Source organism: Ambystoma mexicanum, chromosome 8 (genome assembly GCF_040938575.1).
Source record: "Ambystoma mexicanum isolate Mex_15411 chromosome 8, UKY_AmexF1_1, whole genome shotgun sequence".
Classification (NCBI taxonomy): Eukaryota; Metazoa; Chordata; class Amphibia; order Caudata; family Ambystomatidae; genus Ambystoma; species Ambystoma mexicanum.
In genome coordinates this window covers 774298568-774325087 of record NC_090929.1, presented here as the reverse complement: position 1 = coordinate 774325087, position 26520 = coordinate 774298568, and the positions used below count along the sequence as shown (strand labels likewise).

Genomic DNA, 26520 nt, shown 5'->3' with positions numbered 1-26520 from the left:
GTCATAAAACAATAGAACCCAGATTTTGGGAGCAACATAGAATTTACCGGAGGATTTAGGAAACCGCAAGTGTGGCAACTGTATGATCTGTCCTAACATGCTGAATGGCAAAACCAACATTGAACTACCTAATAGCTGCACCAAAAGAAAATCCAGCAATTTATCAACTGTAACACCAGATATGTAGTGTATGGAATACAATGCCTATGTGGCAAATGATACATAGGGAGTACAATCCAGAAATTCAAGATCAGGATAATGTAGCACCCTAGAAACATTTGGGAAAGGATATCAGATACCCATTGCCAGCTCACTTCATTGAAGAACATTCAGATGGCAAATTGGAAGAACTTAAATATGTAGGATGGATCACTACTATGGACACCTGTTTCTCAGGCCTCAATAAAGACAACAAACGTTATAACTTTCTAATTTAACAAAGGGCCTCATCACGAGTTGGGGGTATCCCGGCAGCATTATTGCCGGGTTACCACCCACGCTAATAGCGTTACTAGATCAAGGGTTGGGCGGTCACTGTAATTCCCCATTGGGTCCATTGCACTGAAAATGGGAATTTTGCTGGCGCGTTTACCCCCAGCTCTGAGCTGGGGGTAAACACACCAGACCCATGTTTGGGCGGACCCTTAAATGCAGAAGTAATATTGTTACCGCTGCAATTAAGTGCTACAGCCCAACTCGTGATGAGGCCCAAAATCATCCACTCCATTTTATTTCTGGTTCTTATTTTCATAACTCCAACCTATATCCAATCTGTTCAACATATTTATCTATTGTCTCAATTTTTACCAATGCATTTGCACCCACCACACCCAGGAAGAATGTGTTTGGGTCGATATGCATCCCCCGGTTTTGTTAACCCAAGACCAATATATTTCATTTATTACCTACAATACAGGTACCACAACACAACAATAAACTAACTGTTGTGTCATTATGCTCTTTTTGTAAATCAGCCAATTGTTGCTACAAACAAATAAACTCACATGGCCAATATGTGATACTGATGCTTCTAAGGAACAATGCAGATGGTACCAAAAACAACTGTAAGCTTACAGGCTTCACACATGGCCAAGTATCTCTTAGCAAGAAAACCTTCACAACAGTGGGCATAATCTACCAAGGTAGTGCTACAAACCTTCGGGCCACTAAGCTGCATATGTCAAAAAAAAGTGGTTGGTTTGAATGTAACAACACCTGCAATATTCCAAAACATACAGGCCGATTCATGGAAATAATGTGCGCGGAAAAACCGGCGCACGCGTGCGAAAACGTGCGATTCGCAGTGGCACAGAAAAAAATCGCAGAAAATTGCACAGAAAACAGCGCACATCCATTCATGGAAGCACAGGCACGCGCGAAATGTGGGATGTGCGCTGAGAAAGTGCGCGGCGTACGCTGGCGCACGCTGGCGCACAGGTCATCGAACGCCGTGCGATAAGGCCACAGCGAATTCGCACATAGCGCGGCGCACAGAACAAAAGTAGGCGTAACACGGGGCGTCACACGCAGAATGGGGAACAACTCGTGAAAATGTGGGCGTCACGGGGGAAGTACAGGAGGCAAGTGCGCAGAACGCCCACACGCTCGCCTACAACACGTATTCATGGAATCGAATAGGGAAAAACAGCGCACGACCAAAGACGCGCACAGGCCCATACATGTCCGCCACACGAAAGCAGGCGGTAGCGTCCCTGCGCATGAAAAAAATGTGTGCCAAAGTCCTACACGCGCGAGAAGGCCCACACGCGATCGGGCCTGGGGGAGCGTGTGCGTGTATTTCAGGGGTGCGCGTGAAGTTCCACACGTGATTGGCCTGGGTGCGTGTATTTCAGGGGTGCGCGAGAAGTATCTCACACGCGATTGGCCTGGGCGCGTGCATTCCATGGGCTCGCGGGTGGTTTCACACGCGATCGGGCCTGGGGGAGCGTGTGCGTGTATTTCAGGGGCTCGCGTGTGTTTTCACACGCGATTGTCCTGGGCGCGTGTATTTCAGGGGTGCGCGAGGAGATTCACACGCGATTGGGCCTGGGGGAGCGTGTGCGTGTATTTCAGGGGTGCGCGTGAAGTTCCACACGCGATTGGCCTGGGCGCGTGTATTTCAGGGGTGCGCGAGAAGATTCACACGCGATTGGGCCTGGGGGAGCGTGTGCGTGTATTTCAGGGGTGCGCGTGAAGTTCCACACGCGATTGGCCTGTGCGCGTGTATTTCAGGGGTGCGCAAGAAGTATCTCACACGCGATTGGCCTGGGCGCGTGCATTCCATGGGCTCGCGGGTGGTTTCACACGCGATCGGGCCTGGGGGAGCGTGTGCGTGTATTTCAGGGGCTCGCGTGTGTTTTCACACGCGATTGTCCTGGGCGCGTGTATTTCAGGGGTGCGCGAGAAGATTCACACGCGATTGGGCCTGGGGGAGCGTGTGCGTGTATTTCAGGGGTGCGCGTGAAGTTCCACACTCGATTGGCCTGGGCGCGTGTATTTCAGGGGTGCGTGAGAAGATTCACACGCGATTGGGCTTGGGGGAGCGTGTGCGTGTATTTCAGGGGTGCGCGTGAAGTTCCACACGCGATTGGCCTGGGCGCGTGTATTTCAGGGGCTCGCGGGTGTTTTCACACGCGATTGTCCTGGGCGCGTGTATTCCAGGGGTGCGCGAGAAGTTTCACACGCGTATTGGCTGGGTACGCGAATCCATTGGACCAAAGGCCCTTACAGCGCAGGCGCGTCTGTGACGTGAACTGCACGTCCTAGTATCAGCACTTGTAATAGGTCCTTAGCACGTATACGCGGAAGTGACGTTGGACGTGTGGTCCGGTTTAAAAGGTACGTGTAGGACGTCATTTCCTTGTACGTGCATTTCATGGAGAGCGAGTGGGTGAAATCTGTACTTCTTGTCGGTTCACACGCGAATTACTTCACAGCGTTTCGAGTTCGTACTCCCTGTTACCTCTGTCAGTTTTTATTTTTTCTCTTTTTCTCTGGACCTGTTCCCTCAGACAGCGTTCACTTCTCCTGTAGTCCTGTCACCTCAGACAGCGTACAATTCTTCTTTTGGCTGGGGTGTTGCCAACGCGTGCACGCACACACGCGTGTACTTCACGCACTTTTTCCAGGCAGACGGTGAGTTGCGCACCTATTTTCCAACAGTGCTTGCCCCGTGTGTCGCGTACCCCTTCAGAGGTCATTGTAGGCTGCGTGTGACATGCATACGTTCATTATTGTGTTTCTGGGTGCCACAGCGTAGTGCGTGTTTTTGTTTCCTCGCACGTGGTCTACGAGGGGTCGCTTGCACGTCATTTTCTGTTATTGGGGTGCCTGTGCATTGCGTGACCCATCATCTTTCCCCAGGGGTTCCATTCAGCCTTGCAAGTGCACTAGGGTACGAATACCATCTAGTACCCTACCCCTTTGACCCCCAATTGCCCATGACAATACTTCCCTGCTACTCCCATACGCACAGCTACATCAGTGCCATGTCTGGGAGGCGAGCAAGAGGTAAGGGTGGCAAAGGTGGCCGAGCCTCAAGAGGTGGGCATGGTGGGCGCGGTAGGGGACGTGGCCGGGATTTGCAGGCTACCCCTAGCACCCCACGTGTGGAGGACCAGTCAGGGAGACCCATGCCCCCCCCCATGGTTGAGGAAAACGTGGCTGACACCATCGATGCTCAGCCCTTGTTGGACCCGTCCATTGTGGCACCTGACCTGGCACAGGCTGACTCCGAGACTGATTTCCAGGTCCACAAGTCTAGGCCACGGGTGGCTGTGCCAGTCAGTGTCACCAGGCCACGTGTATCAGGGGCAGCCATGTCATCTGCTGCCCCAAGTAGGCGGGGTGGGAAGGCTGCAGGGGCAGCTGCAGCTCCGTCCACCCCAGCTCTGACTCTCCCAGCCAGGACAGTGTTGGTCCCAGTCCGTCAGTCTGAGGTTCCCCCTGCCACTATCACACTCGAGCTAATGCCTGTAGGAAGTCAGATGGTCAGTGTGCCAGTGCACACTACGACACAGTCCACCGGTGCTCCTGCCCCGAGTGGCCAGAGCGGCATATGCCACTCACAGTCCCCACCACCTCACAAGAGGAAGAGGAAGAGTGCACGTGCACTACAGGCTGATGCCCCAGACACGGCTACACAGTCCGGCACGCCGAGGAAGCCTAGTTTCAATGATGCCGAACTGAATCAACTTGTGCAGTATGTGTCCGATCATGACGCCGAAATGTTGAGCACTCCAGGGTCTAGGATCACACCTGCTCGCCGTCAGGCACACTGGCAGGCCGTCGCGGACAGCATAAGTTCCCTTGGGTTTATGAGGCGCACAGCTACTGAGTGCTACAAGCGATGGAATGACCTGAAGCGCAGGGCAAAGAGTAAGCTGGCCTCAAGTCATGCCGCAACTCTGGTGACTGGAGGTGGGTCTCCAGTAGAGGACATTGAGCTCACTCCACATGAGAATGTCGCTGGGACCTACGTCACAGAGGAGCAGATCCAAGGTGTGGGAGAACTTCCAGATTACGAGGCATTGTCCGGTGAGTGCACATGCATGTGTGTGTGATCCATGTGTACGTTGCATGTGGGAGGAGTCCAGGGTGGGTGACAGGTCAGGGTGTGTGTGCCTGAGTGGTTTGGGTCACCCATGTGCTTCATCCAATGCATTTTGCCCCCCAGGATTTGGGTATTGCAGTGTCCCTTCTGGCCACAGCAGGCATTTGCCACTATATTGCGCCAGTTGACCTTGAAGTGGCAACATGCAACAACATTGTTCCGTATTTCGCTGTGCACGTTCTGGCTGATTGTAGGAATACCCCCAGTTCTATTGCACATCACTCTGCCCTATTCTCACAAATATGACATGCCTATGGTACATGTCAACTGTGGGATGGCACTGCTAGCCAGCATGCACCTGATGTGTTGCCCTTCCATCTTGGTGTCATCAGTGTCTGACATTTACCTCCCCTTCCAACTCAGTGACAGTGCATGCATGGGAGGGACATAGTCATGTGGGACATGTGTCTATCAAGTACATTTCCTGTAGCTTGTCTGGCCTATTTGTGTGCCATGGTGCTAATGCCTGTTTCCATTTTCTGTCTTTCATGTTTTTACAGAGGATGACGCACTTGATGCTGTTGAGGGTGAGGAGATGGTGCTCACCCAGGAGGGATCTCTGACACGTCCGAGCACAAGTGGGGGACGTGGTGTGTTGGTGGGTGAGAACCCACTCTTGCTGCAGGGCATTCTCTCCAGGGCTGTATATGGGTGCACCTCCCCAGAACTCTTTTCAAGTGTTGATTCGGATGAGACCCATGTGGATTCGCAGGTATGTGTTCATGGAAGGGATACTGTTCTGTCTGACCCACCTGCACCAGGGGTAGAGCCCACAATGGGGATGTCAGTGTTGGTAGGTGCGCCTGTGGTGGTTACGGATGCAGGGCCACACTCCGCAACATCTGATCCTGTTCCTGGGCCAGCAGATCAGAGGGGAAATGCAGTCCTGCAGCCTCAGGCAGTGCCGACACAGCGAGGCGCAGTTCGCCTTGCCCCAGACAGGTGTGGTGCCCGCCAACGCGGTGGCCGTCCGCCACCTGGCAATACCGTATGGGAGCAATCCATATATGGTATGGCCAACCAACAGGCAGCATCATCAGAAATGATTGCTCAAGCCATGGACAGGGTGGCCACTTCCATTGTCCCCCCAGAAAGGCAGACGGAGCTACTAGAGCAGGCAACAGCCTCCATTTGCCAATCAGTAAGGGAGGACATGTTGGCGTCCAACAGGGACAGACAGGCGGCCCTGGACATTCTGAGGGAATCAATTTCTCTAGATGCCCAGGGACAGAGGGAAGCCCTGAGGAGGGAGGTCCAGCACCTCAGGCAGACTCTACTGGACCTTGAGGCTTCCACTGTCACCAGGACAGAACAGCTGCTGGAGCGCGTCACCCGTACGCTCTCGGCAGAGATGCAGGCAACTCGTGCGGATGGCCGGGCAATACGTCGGGTGTTGCATGGGGATCTCCGCACCATATCCCTCCAGAACGAGGCCTTCAACACCCGCATGCTTGCTGCAATGGAGGACCACACCAGGGCTTTGCGTGGGCTGCCTCCCATAGCACCACCACCTCCTGTGGCAGCAGCAGAGGTCGAGGAGAGCGAATCCAGCAGTGATTCTCCCACAAATTAGTAGCCGTGCAGGCCATGAGCCCATGGAGGTGTTTTATTTTCGCAACATTCACCCAGGTGGCTGTTGGTGAGCATCCTGTCCTCGGACCTCCTGGGTGGCCTCCCCCACCCCCCCTGGCCCCCACATGGCCATTTTTGATTTTTGAGGTGCAGTGTGTTGCCTTGTGTGGCTCCCGTGGGCTTCCACTGTGTTTTGTTGGGCACATGCAGGCTTGTCCTGAGTTTGGGTTAGATGCTTGGGTTTGTGAGACACACACCCCTCCTGCTTCCCGTTTCCATGGGCTTGCAAAGGGTGTGCCCAAGTGACAGTGAATTACACAGTGACGTTGGACTCCCATGAGCTATGTGGCCAGTCTGTAGTCAATACTGTGTATACATTCCTAGTGCATATTGTAGTAGTATTGTACACTGCATGGTGTATTGATGTGTGCTTGTGCTTCCATGTCTCCCTCCTAATTTGCAGGGTCAGTCCTCATGTCTTCACAAGCCCGTCTACTTTGGAGATGGAGTTCATGTTGTTAGCAGTGCACTTGCAGATGTGGCTGGCACCAACACTGTACAGTAAGAGGTGGTCGATGTGCTGGCATCATCAGGTTGTAGGTCAACGTATCCTTTAGTATTTGGTCATGTTTGTTGTTATTTATACATGTATGTGGGCATACTGTGTGTGGGCAGTTTCCATTTGGGACACTGTACTCTGTGGCACTTGTGTAATGTTTGGGGTATGAATTTGTTTGCTCTCACATTGCATGACATGCCATGGTGGAGATGAGTGTGGGCCTGTTGGCAGGTGCCCCTCACTGCTGGGGGGTGGGGGTGCAGGGGGACATGGATAGGGGCATGGGGGGAGGTGTTGGGTGACATGGCACTGTTGTCATGTACTATCTTTGATGGTGGTAGTGATATTGGCATCATTGAAGTGTGTCTTTTGATGACACAGCATTGGTGGTGTTTGTGTATGTAGGGTGGCACACAATGGTACACTTCCAGCTGTACAGTCTCAGGCTGGTATGGTTGTGACAGGTGACTCTCCATTGAGGCATCATCTTTGTCAGAATGAGTCATCATTGATTGTCAGCTGGTATGTGCCAGGGCTGTGCCCACTCCACAGGGGTGTGATTTTATGTGAAGTAATCAGCCACCAGCTGCGTGCGGGCTGCCTCCCCCGTGCCCTATCCCCTCCCATGCGCAGCGGGCGTGCATGTGGTTGGGGATGTGGGGGCACCACCATGTCCACGGCCAGGCCCCGGCGTGTTGCAACGTTGTGCAGGACACATGCTGCCACTATGATCCTGCACACTACTGGGGAAGCGTATAACAGCAGCTCGCAATAACGGTCAAGGGAGCGAAAGCGTGACTTGAGCACTCCGAATGTTCGCTCCACTATGCCCCGGGTTGCAATGTGGGCTGTGTTGTATCTTACCTGGGGTGGCGTGGTGGGGTTCCGAATTGGCGTCATCATGTGGGTGCTGAGAGGGTAGGCACTGTCCCCTGGGGAGGTGGTGATGGGTATCATTAGTGGGGTTGTGACATTACTCAGTATCTGACATGCATGCACGCACAGTGGCATTTATACTCACCGAGCAGCCATGCATCGCCATGCCGCCCAGCCTCTATGTCCCGGTTTAGGGTAGACATTCTGTAGATGAAGCTGTCGTGGGTTGAGCCTGGATAGTTTGCATATACTGAGGTGATGATTCCCTTGGCATCACATACTACCTGGACGTTGATGGAATGCCAGTGCTTGCGGTTTCTATAGATGTGCTCAGTTGCCCTGGGGGTTAGTAGAGCCACATGGGTGCAATCAATGGCGCCTAGCACTTTGGGGAATTGTGCCACCCTGTAGTATTCCTGTGCGACAGCCTGCCTTTCTGCAGGTGTTCTGGGCAGGTATATGTGCCTGCGGACTGATGGGCGTGCAGTGATGATGGCCAAGACCTGGTGTAGGCAGCGTGACTGGGTGGCCTGTGACACCCCCCCCCACTATGGCACTTGTCCGCTGAAATGATCCAGTGGCCAAGAAGTGCAGTACATTGAGGACCTTCTCCAGGGGGCTGAGGGCTTGGGAGCAAAGGGTGGGTGATGTGAGGTCATCCTCCCACTCACTGACCAGGTCGAGTATTATGTGAGGTGGAAACCTGTACCTCCCATACACCTGGTCATCCGGCATCCCGAAAAGGCTGGTTCTGGGTGTGAAAATTCTGGCCCGGACTATCCTCCTCCTTCTGCGATATCCCACGGCCACTGCTGCTAGGAACGGTATATTCATCCTGGCGTCTGAGCTTGTTTGTTGTTTGCGCGCACTTTTATGCTGTGCGGGTCAACGTACGCCTGCTTCCTGCTGGGGTACGTGCTTCCGGATTGGCCACGTTCGATTCCATGAATACGTGTTGTAGGCGAGCGTGTAGGACTTCCCGCGCACCCCTGAAATACACGCGCCCATGCCAATCGCGTGTGGAACTTCTCGCGCACCCCTGTAATACACGCGCCCAGGCTAATCGCGTGTAGAACCACCCGCAGGCCCCTGAAATACACGCACCCCGCTCCCCCAGGCCCCATCGCGTGTGAAACCACCCGCAGGCCCCTGAAATACACGCACCCCGCTCCCCCAGGTCCCATCGCGTGTGAAACCACCCGCAGGCCCCTGTAATACACGCACGCCGCTCCCCCAGGCCCCATCGCGTGTGAAACCACCCGCAGGCCCCTGAGATACACGCACCCCGCTCCCCCAGGCCCTGTCACGTGTGAAACCACCCGCAGGCCCCTGTAATACACGCACCCCGCTCCCCCAGGCCCCATCGCGTGTGAAACTTCTCCCGCACCCCTGTTATGCACGCACCCAGCCAAAACGCGTGTGAGACTTCTCGCGCACCCCTGAAATACACGCACGCAGCCCAATCACGTGTGAAACCACCCGCGAGGCCCTGAAATACACGCACGCAGCCCAATCGCGTGTGAATCCACCCGCGAGGCCCTGAAATACACGCACGCAGCCCAATCGCGTGTGAAACCACCCGCGAGCCCCTGTAATACACGCGCCTAGGCCAATCGCGTGTGGAAGCACCCGCGAGCCCCTGTAATACACGCGCCCAGGCCAATCGCGTGTGGAACTTCTCGCGCACCCCTGAATTACACGCACACGCTCCCCCCAGGCCCGATCATCGTGTGGCAGCACCCGCGAGCCCCTGAAATAAACGCACCCCGCTCCCCCAGGTCCCATCACGTGTGAAACCACCCGCAGGCCCCTGTAATACATGCACGCCGCTCCCCCAGGCCCCATCGCGTGTGAAACCACCCGCAGGCCCCTGAGATACACGCACCCTGCTCCCCCAGGCCCTGTCGCGTGTGAAACCACCCGCAGGCTCCTGTAATACACGCACCCCGCTCCCCCAGGCCCCATCGCGTGTGAAACTTCTCCCGCACCCCTGTTATACACACACCCAGCGAAAACGCGTGTGACTTCTCGCGCACCCCTGAAATACACGCACGCAGCCCAATCGCATGTGAAACCACCCGCGAGGCCCTGAAATACACGCACGCAGCCCAATCGCGTGTGAATCCACCCGCGAGGCCCTGAAATACACGCACGCAGCCCAATCGCATGTGAAACCACCCGCGAGGCCCTGAAATACACGCACGCAGCCCAATCGCGTGTGAATCCACCCGCGAGGCCCTGAAATACACGCACGCAGCCCAATCGCGTGTGAAACCACCCGCGAGCCCATGTAATACACGTGCCCAGGCCAATCGCGTGTGGAACTTCTCGCGCACCCCTGAATTACACGCACACGCTCCCCCCAGGCCCGATCGCGTGTGGCAGCACCCGCGAGCCCCTGAAATGCACGCGCCCAGGCCTAACGCGTGTGGAACTTCCAGCGCACCCCTGAAATACATGCGCCCAGGCCAATCGCGTGTGGAACTTCCCGCGCACCCCTGAAATACACGCGCCCAGGCCAATCGCGTGTGGAACTTCCCACGCACCCCTGAAATACATGCGCCCAGGCCAATCGCGAGTGGAACTTCCCGCGCACCCCTGAAATACACGCACCCAGGCCAATCGCGTGTGGGACTTCCCGCGCACCCCTGAAATGCACGCGCCCAGGCCAATCGCGTGTGGAACTTCTCGCGCACCCCTGAATTACACGCACACGCTCCCCCCAGGCCCGATCGCGTGTGGATGCACCCGCAAGCCCATGAAATACACGCGCCCAGGCCAATCGCGTGTGGAACTTCTCACGCACCCCTGAATTACACGCACACGCTCCCCCCAGGCCCGATCGCGTGTGGCAGCACCCGCGAGCCCCTGAAATGCACGCGCCCAGGCCTAACGCGTGTGGAACTTCTTGCGCACCCCTGAATTACACGCACATGCTCCCCCAGGTCGCGTGTGTTGCTTCTCACACTGGTACAGGGTTGGCGCAGCTCTTTGCGATGGTTTTGCGATCTTGATGGCTTTTCCTTGCGCGAGGGCGTTCTTGGGGGCGTAACTGGCGCTGCTGCAGGGTCGCTGCGATACTCTGCGCCACAGCTTGTTTTGGAGGATTAATCCATGAATACGATGTGCGCTGAAATGGATTTTATCACACGCGGCTGGCGCAGACATTCGCACAGGAACACTCTGCGCCAGCCGCGTGCGATACTTTTGACTCTATTTCCATGAATCGGCCTGATAGGTTAGCTAGCAAATATAACAAATGCCTACTTAATATTCTTCAACCCAAATGTACTCACTATACAGTTCGAAAACACCAACGGGTATCTAATTACATCCATAATACTACAATAGTACTTTTAAAAGCCAAGATAGTTTGAATACGCCAACAGGTATCTAACTACTTCAAAAATACCCTTCATTGGAATACACTTCTAACAATCCAACTATCACACTTACACTGACATAATTATAATAGTTTTGTTTTAATCCTCTATGGATTTTTACCAATGACCCAATGAGTATTTCATGTCAATACAACAACAATGTAGGACACACTAATGTTGTACCAAATATAGTACATATAATGTACTGTTTATGAGGGTCAAAAAATAAATGTATATGTAATATTGTAGGCAATTAAAGCTTTTAAACTATCTTGCTTAACAAATTATACTGTTTTTTTGCAGAAAAAGAACCAGAAATTCCAGCTTTATTACTGTATGCAACTAAGTAACCATACCAAGTATTAACAAATAGATATTCCATAAGCACTATCATCAATTATACTGCAATAATAAATACCATAAACACTTCAATGCTATCATTCCACCATATTACAAATACTGTATACTCCCTCTATATTACATATAATTACCTTCCCTGCACTTTGCTACAACGTTTGCTTGAGAGGTGTGCTCCCACTCTGTTAGTATCCAGAGCACGCAGGAGGTGGTTGAGTGGGACCTCTCACTGCAGGTGCACGCACTAGGGGGCAGGCGAGTGCTGGGCTTTTGCAACACATTCTGTGAGCATAGGTCGATCCTGCTAGGACTCCTAACAGCTGGGGGCATCGAGCGCATGCCCTTGTACCCCCATCCCAGATCCAGGACATTCATGGGGTGGGGGTAGGAGTGCGCCACATTCTGGACATGCAGCCCCCACCGCTGGGCAGATATGAGGCTTCGCAATGGCACCTTCCTGACACTGCTGCTGGCTCTGTGCGCCTTTCTATCCATGTCCTTGTACACTGCCTTCGGTGGGGGCCCCAAGGGTGATATTGTGGATGTGTACCAACAGGAGTTCCTACAACTGAGAGACCGTCTGCTTGCTGCTGAGCAGGAGAACCTGAAGCGCTCTAAGGAACTGAACCTCGTGCTGGACGAGATCAAGCGAGTCATCTCAGAGAAGCAAGCCCTGCCGTACATCAACCCCACATGGAGCATTTTATCTGATGAAACCAAGTTAAAACTTTGGAATGTCACCAATAAGAATGTCCTGCATCTACCCACCATCTTCCATCACCTACCACACCTGTTGTCCAGGGAGAATAGCCTCAAGCCTGCAGTCTGGGTAGGGAAGGGAGGCACTGGTGTTTCGGTCTTGATGGGGGATCCCCAGTGTGAAGCGTGAGGTGTATTCATATTTTATAGATACCCTGTACTCCCTGATCACAGAGCTGACCAAGCAGGAACAGGCAGGCTGTGTAATTGTGGTGCAGATCGCTGAGACTGAGGCACAGTATGCTAGCCTAGTGGTTGAAACCCTCAAAAACATGTTTCCAAATGAAATGCAGTCTGGCTTGCTGGAAGTTACATCCCCATCTCCACATTTCTACCCAGATTTCTCTCGCCTTGGAGAATCGTTTGGGGATTCCAAAGAATGAGTGAGGTGGCAAACAAAGCAGAACTTAGACTGTTGTTTTTTGATGAAGTACGCTCAGTCTAAGGGCACCTACTATGTACAGTTGGAGGATGATATTGTTGCTAAACCCAAGTATTTGAGCACTGTGAAGAAGTCTGCTCTGCAACAACTTCTGAGGAGTGGATAATATTGGAGTTCTCTCAGCTTGGATTCATTGTGAAGATGTTCAAGTCGTTGGACCTGACTCTAATAGTTGAGTTAATTCTGATGTTCTCTAAAGATAAGCTCATTGACTGGCTAATGGACCATATTCTTTGGGTCAAAATCTGCAACCCAGAGAAAGATGCTAAACACTGCGATCGACAGAAAGCCAACCTGAGAATTCGGTTTAAACCAGCCCTCTTCCAGAATGTGGGAACACATTTCTCTCTGGCAGGCAAAATACAGAAACTGAAAGGCAAGGACTTTGGGAAGCAGGCCCTGCGGAAGGAGCATGTGACTCCCCCTTCCCCCCTAGCAGCAGAGGTCAGCACTAGCCTTAAGACATACCAGAACTTCACATTGGAGAAAGCATACTTGCGGGAAGACTTATTTGGACATTCAGGCCAACTGCAAGGGACTTTGTCCGCTTCTGCTTTTTCAAGCCATTGAAGGTGGAACAGTACTTCTTCCGCAGCTGCAATACTGAACACCCAGAAGACAAGCTTTTTAACACCACAGTGGAGGTCATGCCTTTTGATATTCTCCAATCCGATAAAGAAGCTTTGCAGGAGGGGCGACACCCCCAAGTACCGCCGGACGTCCAATGGCCATTTCTAATCCCTTTCTAAGGGAATAGCAGAGGGAGAAGTAGACCCTTCATTTGTGCCTCTGCAGGCTATCCGGCTCTCTGTGAAAACCAACTCACCAGCCTGAGTAATCTTGAGCAAGATATTCATTAAAAGGTGGAATGACAAGTCTGCAGGCAACAGTGAAATGCAAAAAGTAGTTCCTAGGTCTCCCCTCCCCATCCTTTGTTTCTGAAATTGAAGAAATGGCTATCTGCTCCAAGTCTGTGCAGCTGAATGCCACAATGAAGCATTGAACACGTCTGGCCCACCTGACCGTGTGAATTGGGAGGACATTGTGTATCCCGAATCAATACTTGTACAGCTATCAGGGGAGAACCATTTACAGCCTCTGGCACCTGTCAGGGGAAAAAGCGTGATGGGAGCTGCAGCATTCACAAAGACTGGGTAGCAGTGCATTCTTGTAGATAGTTTGCAAACTGCACCCCAAAAGATGGCCAACTTGCACAGCGTCAAACTGTGAACAAAGCATGGGTAAACCTGATATGTGGACATTTATTAGCCCTCTTTCTATAAGTTATCATGGTCCAATATGGAAAGAATTAAGGGCTTGCGAAGGTGAATCATCAGTTCCAACTCTAAAAAATTATGGAAATTCTATGCCACGATTAATGTGGTCCAAACATGCATCATTTATGGGGCAGTGCATACTTTCAGTTAACAAATATCAGCCATGAGCTCCAAATGGGATTTTCGGGTTACTGTTCCAGTGCAATGAAGTTAAAGACGCCTAGCCCACTACTTGGATCATGGGGATCAAACATTCACTCCCTCTCTGCCAATTAAAAGCTTACTGCTGCAAGTCTTCCCAAGAGATGGGCAATGGGCACTCTCAGGACAGGGTGAACGGACAGCAGCATGAGACAAGGAGATCTAACCACACAGTGCCTGACTTCTTGGGTTAATCAAAGAGTTGTTAGCAGTTTGCGGTTTCCAACCAGTTTTTTCGGCAGAAACAAAATTCATCTTCCTATTCAAAGCAAACCAATCTATTGATTTACCGATTGAAGTGAATTTTCTATAACCACAATGCCAGTTTCACAATACGAACAATGTAATCCATCTTCTCAAACAAAGCCCGGTGCTCTTTATTTTCATCTACACACTGGAACGTGTTATACTACATAACGTGGTGTACTTTATTGTTAACTATTGCATAGGTTATTATTTTCCTCATGTACATCTAGATAAAACAAAACAATGTGCGCTGTTATAAAATGTAATAACTGTACACATATTACTATAGTGTGTGTGGCCAGAGGCCAGATTCTTGGGGGCATGGCTGTAGAATCTGGCCACAGCCATCACGATAGAATTAAACCATAAAACAAGTACATACAATACACCTTCAAATAACAAGATTCACCCTGAACCCTCTGCAACCCAAACAATATTCTAGGGACACCAAAGTGACTGCGGACTCAGTGGCACTTGCATGCCTTTTTTTCACATATGAAAACAGCTCCATGCCAATTTGATTGCACTCCCCCACCCTTTCCAAACCCTCTTTCAGCAACCAAATAACCCCAAATGTGTTTTACAAACTTTTTCCTCACTGCGTTCAGTGGTGGTGTCCGCAGACTCGGCAGCACCCGCAAGCCCCTTTTTCAACTATGAAAACAGCTCCATATCAGTTTTATTCCACTCTCCCACCCTTTCAAGCCTCTCTTTTGGCCACCATATAAACCCAAACGTGTTTTGCAGACTTTCTGCCCACCAGGTTATCTGCGGACACCGGCAGCTGTCCACAGATCCAACATGACCACAATTTAAAAAATATGACGCCCCTCACATTTTTTATTGACTAATCAGCGAGCACGTATGATGTCTGCGAACATCACACTGCTCTCTGATTGACCCAGAGGCATTCGCGGACCCTGAATCAGGAAATGAGTCCGCAGACCGGGCCAAGATATCACTATATATTTTTTTTACCTAAGTTATGCCCATTTAAGAAAAATACTGGACAGGTTTACACCAAATCTACAAAAGCACACTTTCGGGACCAAACTGCCGCTCCTGGTGCAAATCTGGTAAAAATCCATCCAGTGGTTTGGGTTGTAGATGCAAGCACATTTTTTTATCCTTTGCGTCTACTCAGGATTTCCACACAGTTGGTTCCCCCCTAAAACTTTGCTGACCCTTCATGAATCTGCACCAAACTTCACATAATCATTCTGAGAAGGCCATATGCAAGATTTGGTGAGGATTCATCGAACGGCGACAAAGTTATAAGCGTCCAAAAAGTGCGCTTTCTATGAGTTGAGAAACTTAATCATAACTACAGGGCTGAGGCATCCCAACAATTGTAGAAATCCTCAGACGCAATGGAAAATAAAGGTTGCTCGCCCCTGCAGCCCAAACCGCTAGACGGATTTTCACCAAGTTTGCACCAGGAGCGGCAGCTTGGTCCTGAAAGCGTGCTTTGGTAAATTTGGTGTAAATCCACCCAGTAGATTTTTTTAAAAATGGTCAAAAAGTAGATTAAAAAATAGTGATATCTGGGTCTGGTCCACAAACTCACTTCCCTATTTGGGGTCTACAGAAACGTCTGGGCCAACCAGTGGGCAGTGTGATGTCAGCCGATATCAAACACGCCCGCTGATTGGATGGTGAAAATCATGAGCTGCGTCACATAATTTGAAACGGTCACCATGCTGGATCCGCGGATAGCTGTTGATGTCCGCGGATACTGCAGTGGGGAAAAAGTCTGGCAAACACATTTGGGGTTGTTTGGTAGTTGGGAGACAGGCTGGAAAGGGTGGGGCAGTGCAATAAAGTTGACATGGAACTGTTTTTATAGGTGAAAAAAAGGCGTGCAGGTGCTGCCGAGTCCGCAGACATCGCCGCTGACAGCACAGTGAGAACAAAGTTGACATGGAGCTGTTTTTATAGGTGAAAGAAAGGTTTGAAGGTGCGCCGAGTCCGCAGTCACTTTTGGTGTCTGGAGACATCATCTGGATGGCAGGCGTTCTGGGTGAATCTTGTTATTTGAAAGTGTATTGTACATACTTGCTATATGGTTTCATTATATTGTGATGGTTGTGGCCACTCCCAACACACACTATAGTGATATGTGTATAGTAATTATAGGTACTGTAGGGGGAGTATTTGTAATATGGTAGAATGATATAATTGAAGCATATGTAATATTTATGATTGCAGTACAATTGAGGATAGTGCTCCTTGATCTTTGTTCTGCCTTTGACACAGTCAACCATTCTATCCTCATTAAAAGGCTACATGATACCTTCAGCATCACGGACTGGGCACTTGACTGGCTGACTTGTTTCCCTCACTAACCGCCCTTCCCAGCTGCAACTGGGCAGTTTCTCCTCCACCACCTCACTCTCTACCTGCAGCATCCTCCAGGGCTGTATCATATTGTTGTGGCTCTTGAATATGTATCTTCTGACTGTGGCTCACCTGATCTCCTTCTCTCCTCATTCCCAGTGTGCATAACATGACACACAACTTTCCTTAAAACATCCCACTAGTAACTTCTCGTCATCATCTTTCATCCCTGATTCTCTAACCGCCAGCCAGGCATAGTGTGCAACTAACAATCTCTGTCTCAATGACAGTAAAATGGAGGTCCTTCTTATTGGGGCATCTGTGCCCTGTTTCCCTCCTAGCCACTGGCCACCCTTCTCAGGCCCTTTACCATCACCATCTTGTGAGGCCAAAAAACTTGGGGTCATCTTTGACTCCTATCTCCCCTTCACTCCTTACATTTTGGACCATGTCAAGAAGGACCACTTTCAGCTTCACCTCCTTACAGGCATTCTACCTTTCCTCACATTCCCCCAGAAGCTCAACATCCAAAGAGTAGGGCCCTTTTTTATTTATTTATTTATTTATTTATTTTTTAGCGCCACTAACCCATGGGCCCAGGGGCGCTTACAAAGAGAAACACAGAGACACGAGAAGGCGGGATAGCGGAAAACAAGCTAAAAGTCAAAACCAAAGAGGAGTAAAGATATTGGTTTATCATTCATCCGAGTTCGGCATTGAAGAGAGAGGTTTCTAATGTTTCTTGAAAAGAGTAGTTGAAACGCTATCAGCCAGCTGTTTGGGGAGAGCATTCCATAGGGCCAGAGCCCAGGAGTTGAAGCTTGCTCCCCCAATTTTCTTCAAAATGATGCAAGGTTGCATCAAGCGAGTCAAGTCATTAGAGCGTAAAGACCATCCATTAGGCTTCTTCTTTAGTCTGCTTTTCAGGTAAGATAGTGCTTCACCATGCAAGCATTTGAAAACTGTGACTAGGCCCTTAAATGGTATTCTTTGTCGGATGGGCAGCCAGTGGAGGCTCCTGCGTGCTTCAGTAACATGTGCTTTGTGTTTCAAACCACAGACGGTGCGTACAGTGCGTTCTGAATTAACTGAAGTTATTTGAGATTAGTCTGCGAGGTGCCTACCAGTAGACTCTTACAATAATCCAGTTAACAATCGATGATAGCAGCTGCTATCATTGCTCGATTAGCGTCAAATAAGAAAGGACAAATGTGCCATAATAGTTGGGTGTAGTAGCAACATGTAGATTTAAGATAGATAACCTGCCGGTTGAAGGATAATTGGGGGTCAAAAAAGACTCCCAATATCTTTACTGTTTTAGATACAGGGATTACATGTTCAGCAATGGTAAAGTTGTCATAGTTAGAATCAAGGTTTTTAAGCTTGTGCTGGGTGCCCAGGATGAGAGGTTCAGTCAGTTTTTGAGTTATTCAGAGCTAGTGAATTAATTGCTGTGAAATATTTATTAATATGGACAGTCAGCAGTATATATGCCCGATAAACTCAGAACAATCTTTGTGTCATCGGCGTAATTTGCAAAATATACCCCATGTATGATAAGAGATTGCAGGGAATTGTTGAATAAACATTAAAAAGCAAGGGTGAGAAGCATGAGCCCTGAGGTACCCCGCTGGTAAGAACAGTCCTGTTGGAGTGGCCCGTGTCCTTTACGACTTTCATACTTCTGGGACCGAGAAAGGATTTGAACAGGCTGTGGCAGAGGGAGCACATTTGCCAACAGTAGATAACCTATCCGCCAATAGACTGTGATCCACAAGATCAAATGCAGTGGATAGATCTAACAGCAGAAGCAATGCTGCATTTCCCTCTTCGATGACGACTGATGTGTGACTTCAGATCGAGCAAAGCTGATTCGGTCCAAACCAGATTGCTGGACTGCTAGTATGTCCTGATTTTCAACAAACATTTGGTACTACGTATATGCTATTTTATCCCAACTTCTGCCGGATCAAGGTTGTCCTTCAACAGTGGGGTGACCGAAGCCTCCTTAATGTTTGCGGGTACAGTGGCCTCTTGGAAGGAGCGACTGATGAACCTTGTAACCCAGAGAACTAATATAGAGAGGAACTCTTTGAACAAAGTAGCAGGGAATATATAACCTCTACAAGAAGTGGGTTTAAGTTTGTGGACTACTTCTAAGACTTCCTCGTTTGATACTGTTTTGAATGCAAAACGTATAGATTCAGGACCAGATCCTTTAACCACACTGGTAGTAAAGTCTGTAGTAGCAGAAAGTGATTTTACTTGGTCTTGTATGTTGTCCTGATGTTTACGTGTTTTATCTATAAAGCCATCATGGACACATTGACACCAGTCTACAGGTGTGGTGTAAGCAGTAGAGCAACCTTTTAGGTCCTGTAGGATTGAAAAAAGCTCCTTGGAGCGGTGATTTTGCTGCTAAGATCCGAGTGTTAAGATTGGATTCCTTAGCCTTAAAAATCATAGATGTAAAAGTTTTAGCAGCCTGTTTGTAAGCACTATGGTGGGGATCTGTAGGATGTTTCTCAAGACAAGTTCCAGTTTCCGCTTCTGTGCTCTGGCATCAATTACCTCGGGCGTAAAGGGAACTTGGATGGTGGTGCGCTTTTTCTGATGTGAGAGTTTCTGAGGGGCTAATATATTGAAAGCCTGATCAAGAGCCTGTCTAAATCCAGATATAAAGTCTTCAAGAGGGATGTTTTCATCCAAAGAAGGCAATAAGGGGGAGACTAGAGCACGAAAAGCTTTGTGGGTAACTTTCCGAAGGTTATGAGAAAGATGGGGTGAAGGGAGCTTCTGAAAACTGGTTGGAAGGACTTTATAGTTAATTTCAAAGAATACAAAGTGGTGGTCCGACCAGATACATTTGTCAACTGTGGTATCCAGTGATTCCATTGAATACAATGCATCAAATGCAAAAGCATCGAATGCAAAAGCCTCGAAAAAATGCATTTTTTTGTAGGTAAAGTTTTTTTTAAAAATTAAAATGGGTTTTAAGGGGTAAAATAAACAGGGGTTGGGTGGGACCCCCCAATAAAAAAAAAGAAAGAAAATGCATTTTTTTTCGAGGCTTTTGCATTCAATGCTTTTGCATTCGATGCTATCACTATAAACCGTCGACCGTGATATGGGAAATAGGTAGATTTTTCGATAAAACCGAATGCAGTGGGTGGGCACCTTAACATGTTGAACAAAATCAAGAGTATTAAAGGACCATAGAAGTGATGATGCCCAGGTCCAGTCTAGGCTGGACTTTTGCAACAGTCCTTTTTTATCAACCTCTCCCTTTGTTCTCTATGCCCCCTTCAGCTAATCCAGAATAGGGCTGGAAGACTTATCGTTGGCCTCAAGCCCAAGAATCTTATTTCTGCAGCCCTAAAATCTCCACATTGGCTCCTGGTGGCTGCAAAGATGAAAATCAAGATCTTCTGTATCCCGCTATCTCCAACTTTCTCTCCCTAAATACTACTCTGCTAGAGCCTGCCGCTCCTCAAACTGCAATTCTCTGCTTGTCAAACGCTTCTGCAAAAAGAGAGCAGTAGGCAGGGTCTCTATTCGGCCAGTGCTTCTCTTTGCAACAGCTTCCCTGCCCCTCTCAGAGTTGAGCCGTAATTCCTTAAGTTTCTGACTCTTCTGAAAACTCTGCTTTCCTATTCCTCTTTCCCTGTATCCCTTCTCTGCAAACTCATAGCACTGCCACTAAGGCTGGTGGCCTGGTTCCTCATAAACCTCACAGGTTCCAGGCCCTATATGTAGTCGACACCAGCACCTCCCCCCTAAAGTACTGCCCTTGCAGGTTTACTGCCTGCCGGCTGTGCACTCTACCCTTGGGACTCCTCTGCCCCAGCAGATAACCAGTGGACTTCCACCTTGGCATCCCTTGGCATTTCCGTCCTGGGCACCCATCAACACTTGCCCATCCTTACTCCCCTTTCCATTCATACACTTCTGTTACTGCAGAATGCATATGTGCATTAAAAGCAGCACTGTGTACAATACTTTTGCATAAGTAAGGGAAATGCAGATGGAAAAGGTTTGTACAACATTGGGACATGGCAGTTGGTGTGTGGAAGTTTAGTAGGTTGATAGGATTATATGTAGAGTTTTCGGAAGTGATTGGTGGATGTATGTTTGTCTGTTTGAAAACAGGCAATGAGGGAGTGTTACAAACATAAAGGTAAAAAGGGCTGTCCTGTGCGATGGTGTGCATGTGCCATTTGGGTCTTTTAATGATGCATGTACTGGAAAGGGGACTGCAGAGACAGGAAGGATAATCATGAAGGTCCATGGATTATGGTCCTTATTTTACGTAAGAGAAAAGAATTTGGGACACAAATGTGTTTATGTCCTTTTATTTTTTTGTCTAGTATACAATTGTCCATTATTTCCATTGGCATAGTACCAAATGCCAATGCAAATGTTGGAGAATCTTATTGAGTCAAACTACTTTACTGAAAAATGTAAAGTAGATGGAGTCGATAAGATTATTTATTTTAGTTGTAAAGGAACTTTTATTTTGGTGTTTTTTGATTTTGTATTTTTTTTTCTTTTTTTCAGGAGAGGCCAGGAAGTAAGGTGGGGAAGGGAAATGAGGGAAGCGGCACTGAGCACAGATATGAAGCGGCAGGTAGAAAGGGAAGATGTTGGGTGTGCTTTAAATCTAAGGTATCAGGCAATGCTTCTTATGCTCCTCGATTACAGCCTCAAAAGCATTTTGAAACTGTTCCCCCCTGCAAAGTGGTGTGTTGCAATATATACAGAGTACTGTTGTCTTGTAACACTATGAATCAACAGCCTCTTTTATGGCTGGCAAGGTAGCAGGTAGGATTTTGTGCCCCACAATTGTAGCCTGTGTAGTGGCAGTATTGGTCGAGGCAGATGAGGTAGAGGTAGACCGCCTACAACTTCTTGAGAAAGGAACAGCCTTTCTCAGAGCATCCCAGATATTGGATTTGGTGCGGTGGCGCAATTGAGGTGGACTCATAGGAGTACTGTCCAGGTTGTCTGTGACTGTTGCACTCAGTGCATTTTACCTTGGTAGCCTTAGCCTTCGGTACACCCCCAACGGTGGTAAAGAACCACCATACCTCTGGGTGCTGGAGGTAGACATTTTTTCCATCTCACCTTTCTGATCCTTTTGATTGTTTTCTGCATGATTGCGCTTTTTCCGTTGTTCAGGTCATACAGCTGGCAGTGGTGTTGGTGGTGGCTCCTGTGGATGAGGGATGGCTATGGCTGATGGCATTTTTGAAGTTAACTAGCAGTTGTGTTAATATTCTTCCAAGCATGTGCTCTATCCTGGATTGCAGATGGAAAACCAGTAAGAATAGGTCTAGGAGCTGTGCAAGGTTAGATATGCTGTTTGAAATGTTCTAGATTAGCTGAAAATGCACTTTCTAACTGTTCGCGAAGTAGAGACCCATTTGCGAACACATCATCATGCCGCACACACATGTACGGTCACGTGACACTGTTTGGAAAGTCTGCAGTGACGTCAGATGTTTGCAAACATTGGCGAACATAAAATGTGGTAAAAAGTTGTAGAAAGTTGATAGAACAGGGATGCTATGGTTAAGTTGCACTAATAAAAACCTATGAAATTGAGTGAAAAAACATTGTTAAAGGAACGTGTTGGTTACAAGTAAAACCGAAAACGCCAGAAATTAGCCAGTTATGGTAAGCTAAGCAACCATAACTCGCACCACCACCGTACACTGCTAACACTAACACCCAGAACATCAAAGATGACATCAGAAATGTCATTTATGACATCACTGATTACATCACATATTTGAGCCACTTATTTTTGTTCAATGACATATCTAGACTAGTTATTTTGTTGACTGACAGCGAGAATTTCAATAATTGAAAAGGTGCTGTATATCTAGACATTAACCTTCTCATATGCTCTCAAAGTACTTTCCTTAGAGTTTGATCTCAGTTCATAGTGCCAATAACCAGGTCTCAAACAAACAATTGAATTGTGTATACGATGATGATGTTGTTTGTTTCCTCCTTACAGGAGTGTCACTGTATGTGCCTGAGAATTGAATGCATTGTGGCTCTGCATATGTATTGTTTGTGAAAACACAAGTGTGCAGTGTGTCGTGAATTGCTAACTATTCATTTCAAGTTTAATGTTAGTCAACATTCAGATAGGTTTGCAAATATTAATGTTACGGGCAATATTACCAGATAAATAAAACTGTACTTCTGTGGTGCATGCTGCACCCATTACCTATATGTATGTATTGTTAGGTTTGTGTATTAACAACAACACTCCAATATAATATTTTGTTTAGATGAGTACATCTTTTAATGCATAAAGTAGTTCATGAGATGTCTCCCAATCAACCTTGACATCTTGCTACCAACATTGTAAACACATTGTAAACAAAAAGTAGGGACTTTTCATCAAAATGTATTTCATATGTGATGTCATCAGTGATGTCATGAATGACATGTGTGATGTCATCTTTGATGTCCTGGGTGTTAGCCTTAGCAAAGCACAGTGGTGGTGCGAGTTATGGTTGCTTAGCTTACCATAACTGCCAAATTTATGGGGTTTTTCGGTTTTGCTTGCATCCATAACGTCCCTTTAACAAAGTTTTTCCACTTTCTTTTCATATAGGATATGATATTTTATTTATATCGCACCCATACACAAATGTTTCAGGACGCGAGACATATCTATAGGCAATAGCCGCCTATAGTTAAGGTGAGTCGGCCTCCTGTAGCAACCCATTAAAATTCTATTGTTAAAAATGTTTGATTCGATTAACGAATTTGACGGAACCTTTGAAAGTGATTAGGGACTTGCTTGTACCCCTGCCGCCCCCGACTGCAAAGTTCCATAAATATACGTTAACAAATAATAAAGTTAAAAAAGAAGAGTAAGGAAGGCATGGTATCAAGAATTTTGATATTGATATTTTATTTCTATCGCGCTCGTACACAAGTGTTACAAAGCGCGACAAGGCAAGGGAGGGGAACAGGGGAGAACAAAACAACGATCTTACTAGGCCCAGTGACATTGAGAACGCACAAGTGCATGGAAGAGGGGAGAAGTGGAAAGTGCGGAGCAATGGAGAAACAGATAAAAAATAAAAAAAAATAAAAAAAATAATAAAGGCAACAAACAGTGGTAGTGCAGCCAGTAATTGGCAAGTGCTGGGTTTAAGGCAGCAGACAGGGTAGGTCTGATAGGTGCAGGAAGAAAAGGAGGGGGCTGTATGGGTACAGATACAGACCCCAATGCAAGGGATGGCCCGAAGGCAGTGCGGGAGGGTGGCAGGGTGAGCAGGTACCTGGGCCCGGAGGACAGAGGATGGCCAGGTGCACGGTGCCAAGAGAGACCAGATCAGCAGGGGAGAGGGGGAGCAAAGGCAGAAGCAGAGAGGAAGGTCTTGAGGTGCTTCCAGAACCGGAGATGGTTCTCCTCAAGTTTTAGAGTGGCAGGGAGGCTGTTCCAGAGGGAGGCCCCAGCCAAAGAGAGAGATCTACCCCCAGCTTGTTTCTTTGAAAAATGACTGACTCTGAGGGAGTTAGAGGTAGAGGAGCAAAGAGCTTGAGAGGGGAGGTATTTGTGGAGGGATAGCTGAAGGTATTAAGGTGTTTATTAAACTGTATAGGTAGTTTGGAAAAACACCTAATCTAAACCTAAATCTAATATGGGAGCAAGATAAGACCATCAAATAATAATAAGGCACTCCTCGTGGCATTGTGTCAAATAAAAGGGCCTATACTGAAAAGGAAATAGTGCCAACAGCTAAGTCAACGCCTAGTCTATAATACTGAATGAAAACCCTTATTGATATATCTTTATGTCCAGTTCATGCGTTCTGGATGACTACCCCTATATAACACCTCTCTCTCAGAATCCCCCTGACCCCACTGAGCCAAGAAGTAGTTCTGTTTTGCAAGTTAAAAGGTTTGTTTGAAAAGTAAAGCAATATATATCTATATCACGCTTTATAATAAATTAATAATTGGATATCACACTTAATCTGGTATGATAAAGATTAACAACGGAGAATCTGGCACTAGCACACTTCTTGATAATCACTAAGGAGTTGACATGAAATGGATAAGATAGCAACAATACTTTTATAGTTTCAAATGGATGCAATGTGGAATGAAATGCAGTAAAGAAAATAACTTGATAGGATTTCAGCAAAAGACAATGTAATCACTGTCTTGGACAATTCACCCCCCCCCCCTTTTATGCAATGCAAGGAAATGGAAGGGAGGCACACAGTTCTCAGAAATGCAATTAAATGTGATTCAGTTCACCCCAGCAACTTAGACTACAGAAGTTGAAAACACAGGCCCAAATGCTTTTAAATGTGCTGGAAATGAAGAAAAAAATATGCTAAAATGCTTTTAATTCCCTCTAGAGGTTCAGGGTGAGTGAAATCAAGTTAATATTAGCTCAGGCTCACTCTAGCAGTGATGCAGGGATAGTTTTTATGAGGCAAACGATTTTTTTCAGAGGAAAGCAAAAGCAGCTATCTTTTTGAAAGTGGAGAAATTGGCAAATCGCTGTAAATTCGCGAGTGCGTTTTTCACGATTGCGGCAAAATTATAGGGGTTAGGAATGCGGTTCTAGGTTCGTAGAAAAGCCACGATTCTAAGCTTTCTGAGGAAAGTTACTGCAAGTCTCTAGCACAAACGGTCACGGAGATATGAGCGATTAAATAAAGGTCGTTTTTCAGATTTGAAATTTTAAAGTTCAAAAAGACAAGTGCAGCTTGCAACTAGCAAATCACAGGTGACAGCTTTACAAATGACAGGTGACAGTTAGGAGACAATTCTACTTAGATTAAAATAGGATTGAATTATATTATTTTAACTAAGAGATTGGTTCTGCACAGTTTTCTAGGTACTCACACTATATTCTTGAGTTAAATGGGCCTTGCCACGGATCTGGTCAGGTTTTGGACTGCACTCCGGTTCAGCTCTCTCTGGTTCTGCTAACAGGTCAGCTCTACTCTGCTGGTCTGGTCTGGGTCTCTGAAGTTGATGGAGGTAAAGTATGGATTTTCCGGCAGAGCTTCCAGCTGCAAATGGATTTGAAGGCCTCTATCTGTCCTGTCTCTCTGCTTTTATGTGTTTTTAAAATGGGTGTGTGTGAGCAGCATCGCTAGCCAGCCCCTCTCCACTTATCATTGGCCAAGCTTTCATTTCTCCCCTGATTGGGGGAGCTAAGTTGTGTCAGAGTGATGTCATTTTACAGCCTGCAGAAAGTCCACTCCTCCCGTCAACTTACACACAAATCTAGATTTGAACCAAATACATATTTGCAGAGGTACATATTGTTTTAAAATCATATGCACCCCTCACATATCACAGGAGGTATCTCCTGTTCAAACTCTGCTCTTCCTGGGAGCTTGCATTCAGAAATGGCAATATTTTGCACTTTTTAACTGGTTTGCAATTCCGGACATTACCCCAAATTTACACACATGTGCGCAAGGAGTATGGACATTAATTGATGAGGTGTCAGATTTTTCACATGCACACATTTTGAGTAATATCCTCTTTTCCGCTAAAACTCCCCTGAACATACCACCGGTTCTAAAAACCTCTTAAAATGTGGGCAGAAAAATCACAAGAATTATGGTATCATTTATAAAATTTTCACATGTCCGCTCTATGAGTTATTCATCTTTTTAGAGTTATGTTCTGGCCCCAAAGGGGTGTGGTTTTCCTCCAGCACAAGGTTGAATTTCTGGTTTTTCCAGTTCTGCCAAGCCAGCTTGCTCTCACAGGCAGTGCCCCTCCCCTTTGTCCTTCCAGGAGGAAGCTACATTTACGACATCTGCAATAAACCATCTGCCTGAGTCAGGAGAGGGCTTTGTTCAGAGCTCCTGTATTCTGTGGGGCTCCCCTTAATTCAA

General features: G+C 47.9%; 1 protein-coding gene and 1 pseudogene across 1 annotated transcript in view; one reads left to right on the top strand and one right to left on the bottom strand.

The window, feature by feature from the left end:
- Positions 1-26520, bottom strand: part of LOC138472433 (uncharacterized) — a 927133-nt gene that overhangs the window by 453119 nt on the left and 447494 nt on the right. The gene's annotated exons all lie outside the window — the stretch shown is intronic.
- On the top strand, positions 11793-21843 carry LOC138473507 (alpha-1,3-mannosyl-glycoprotein 4-beta-N-acetylglucosaminyltransferase B-like; annotated as a pseudogene).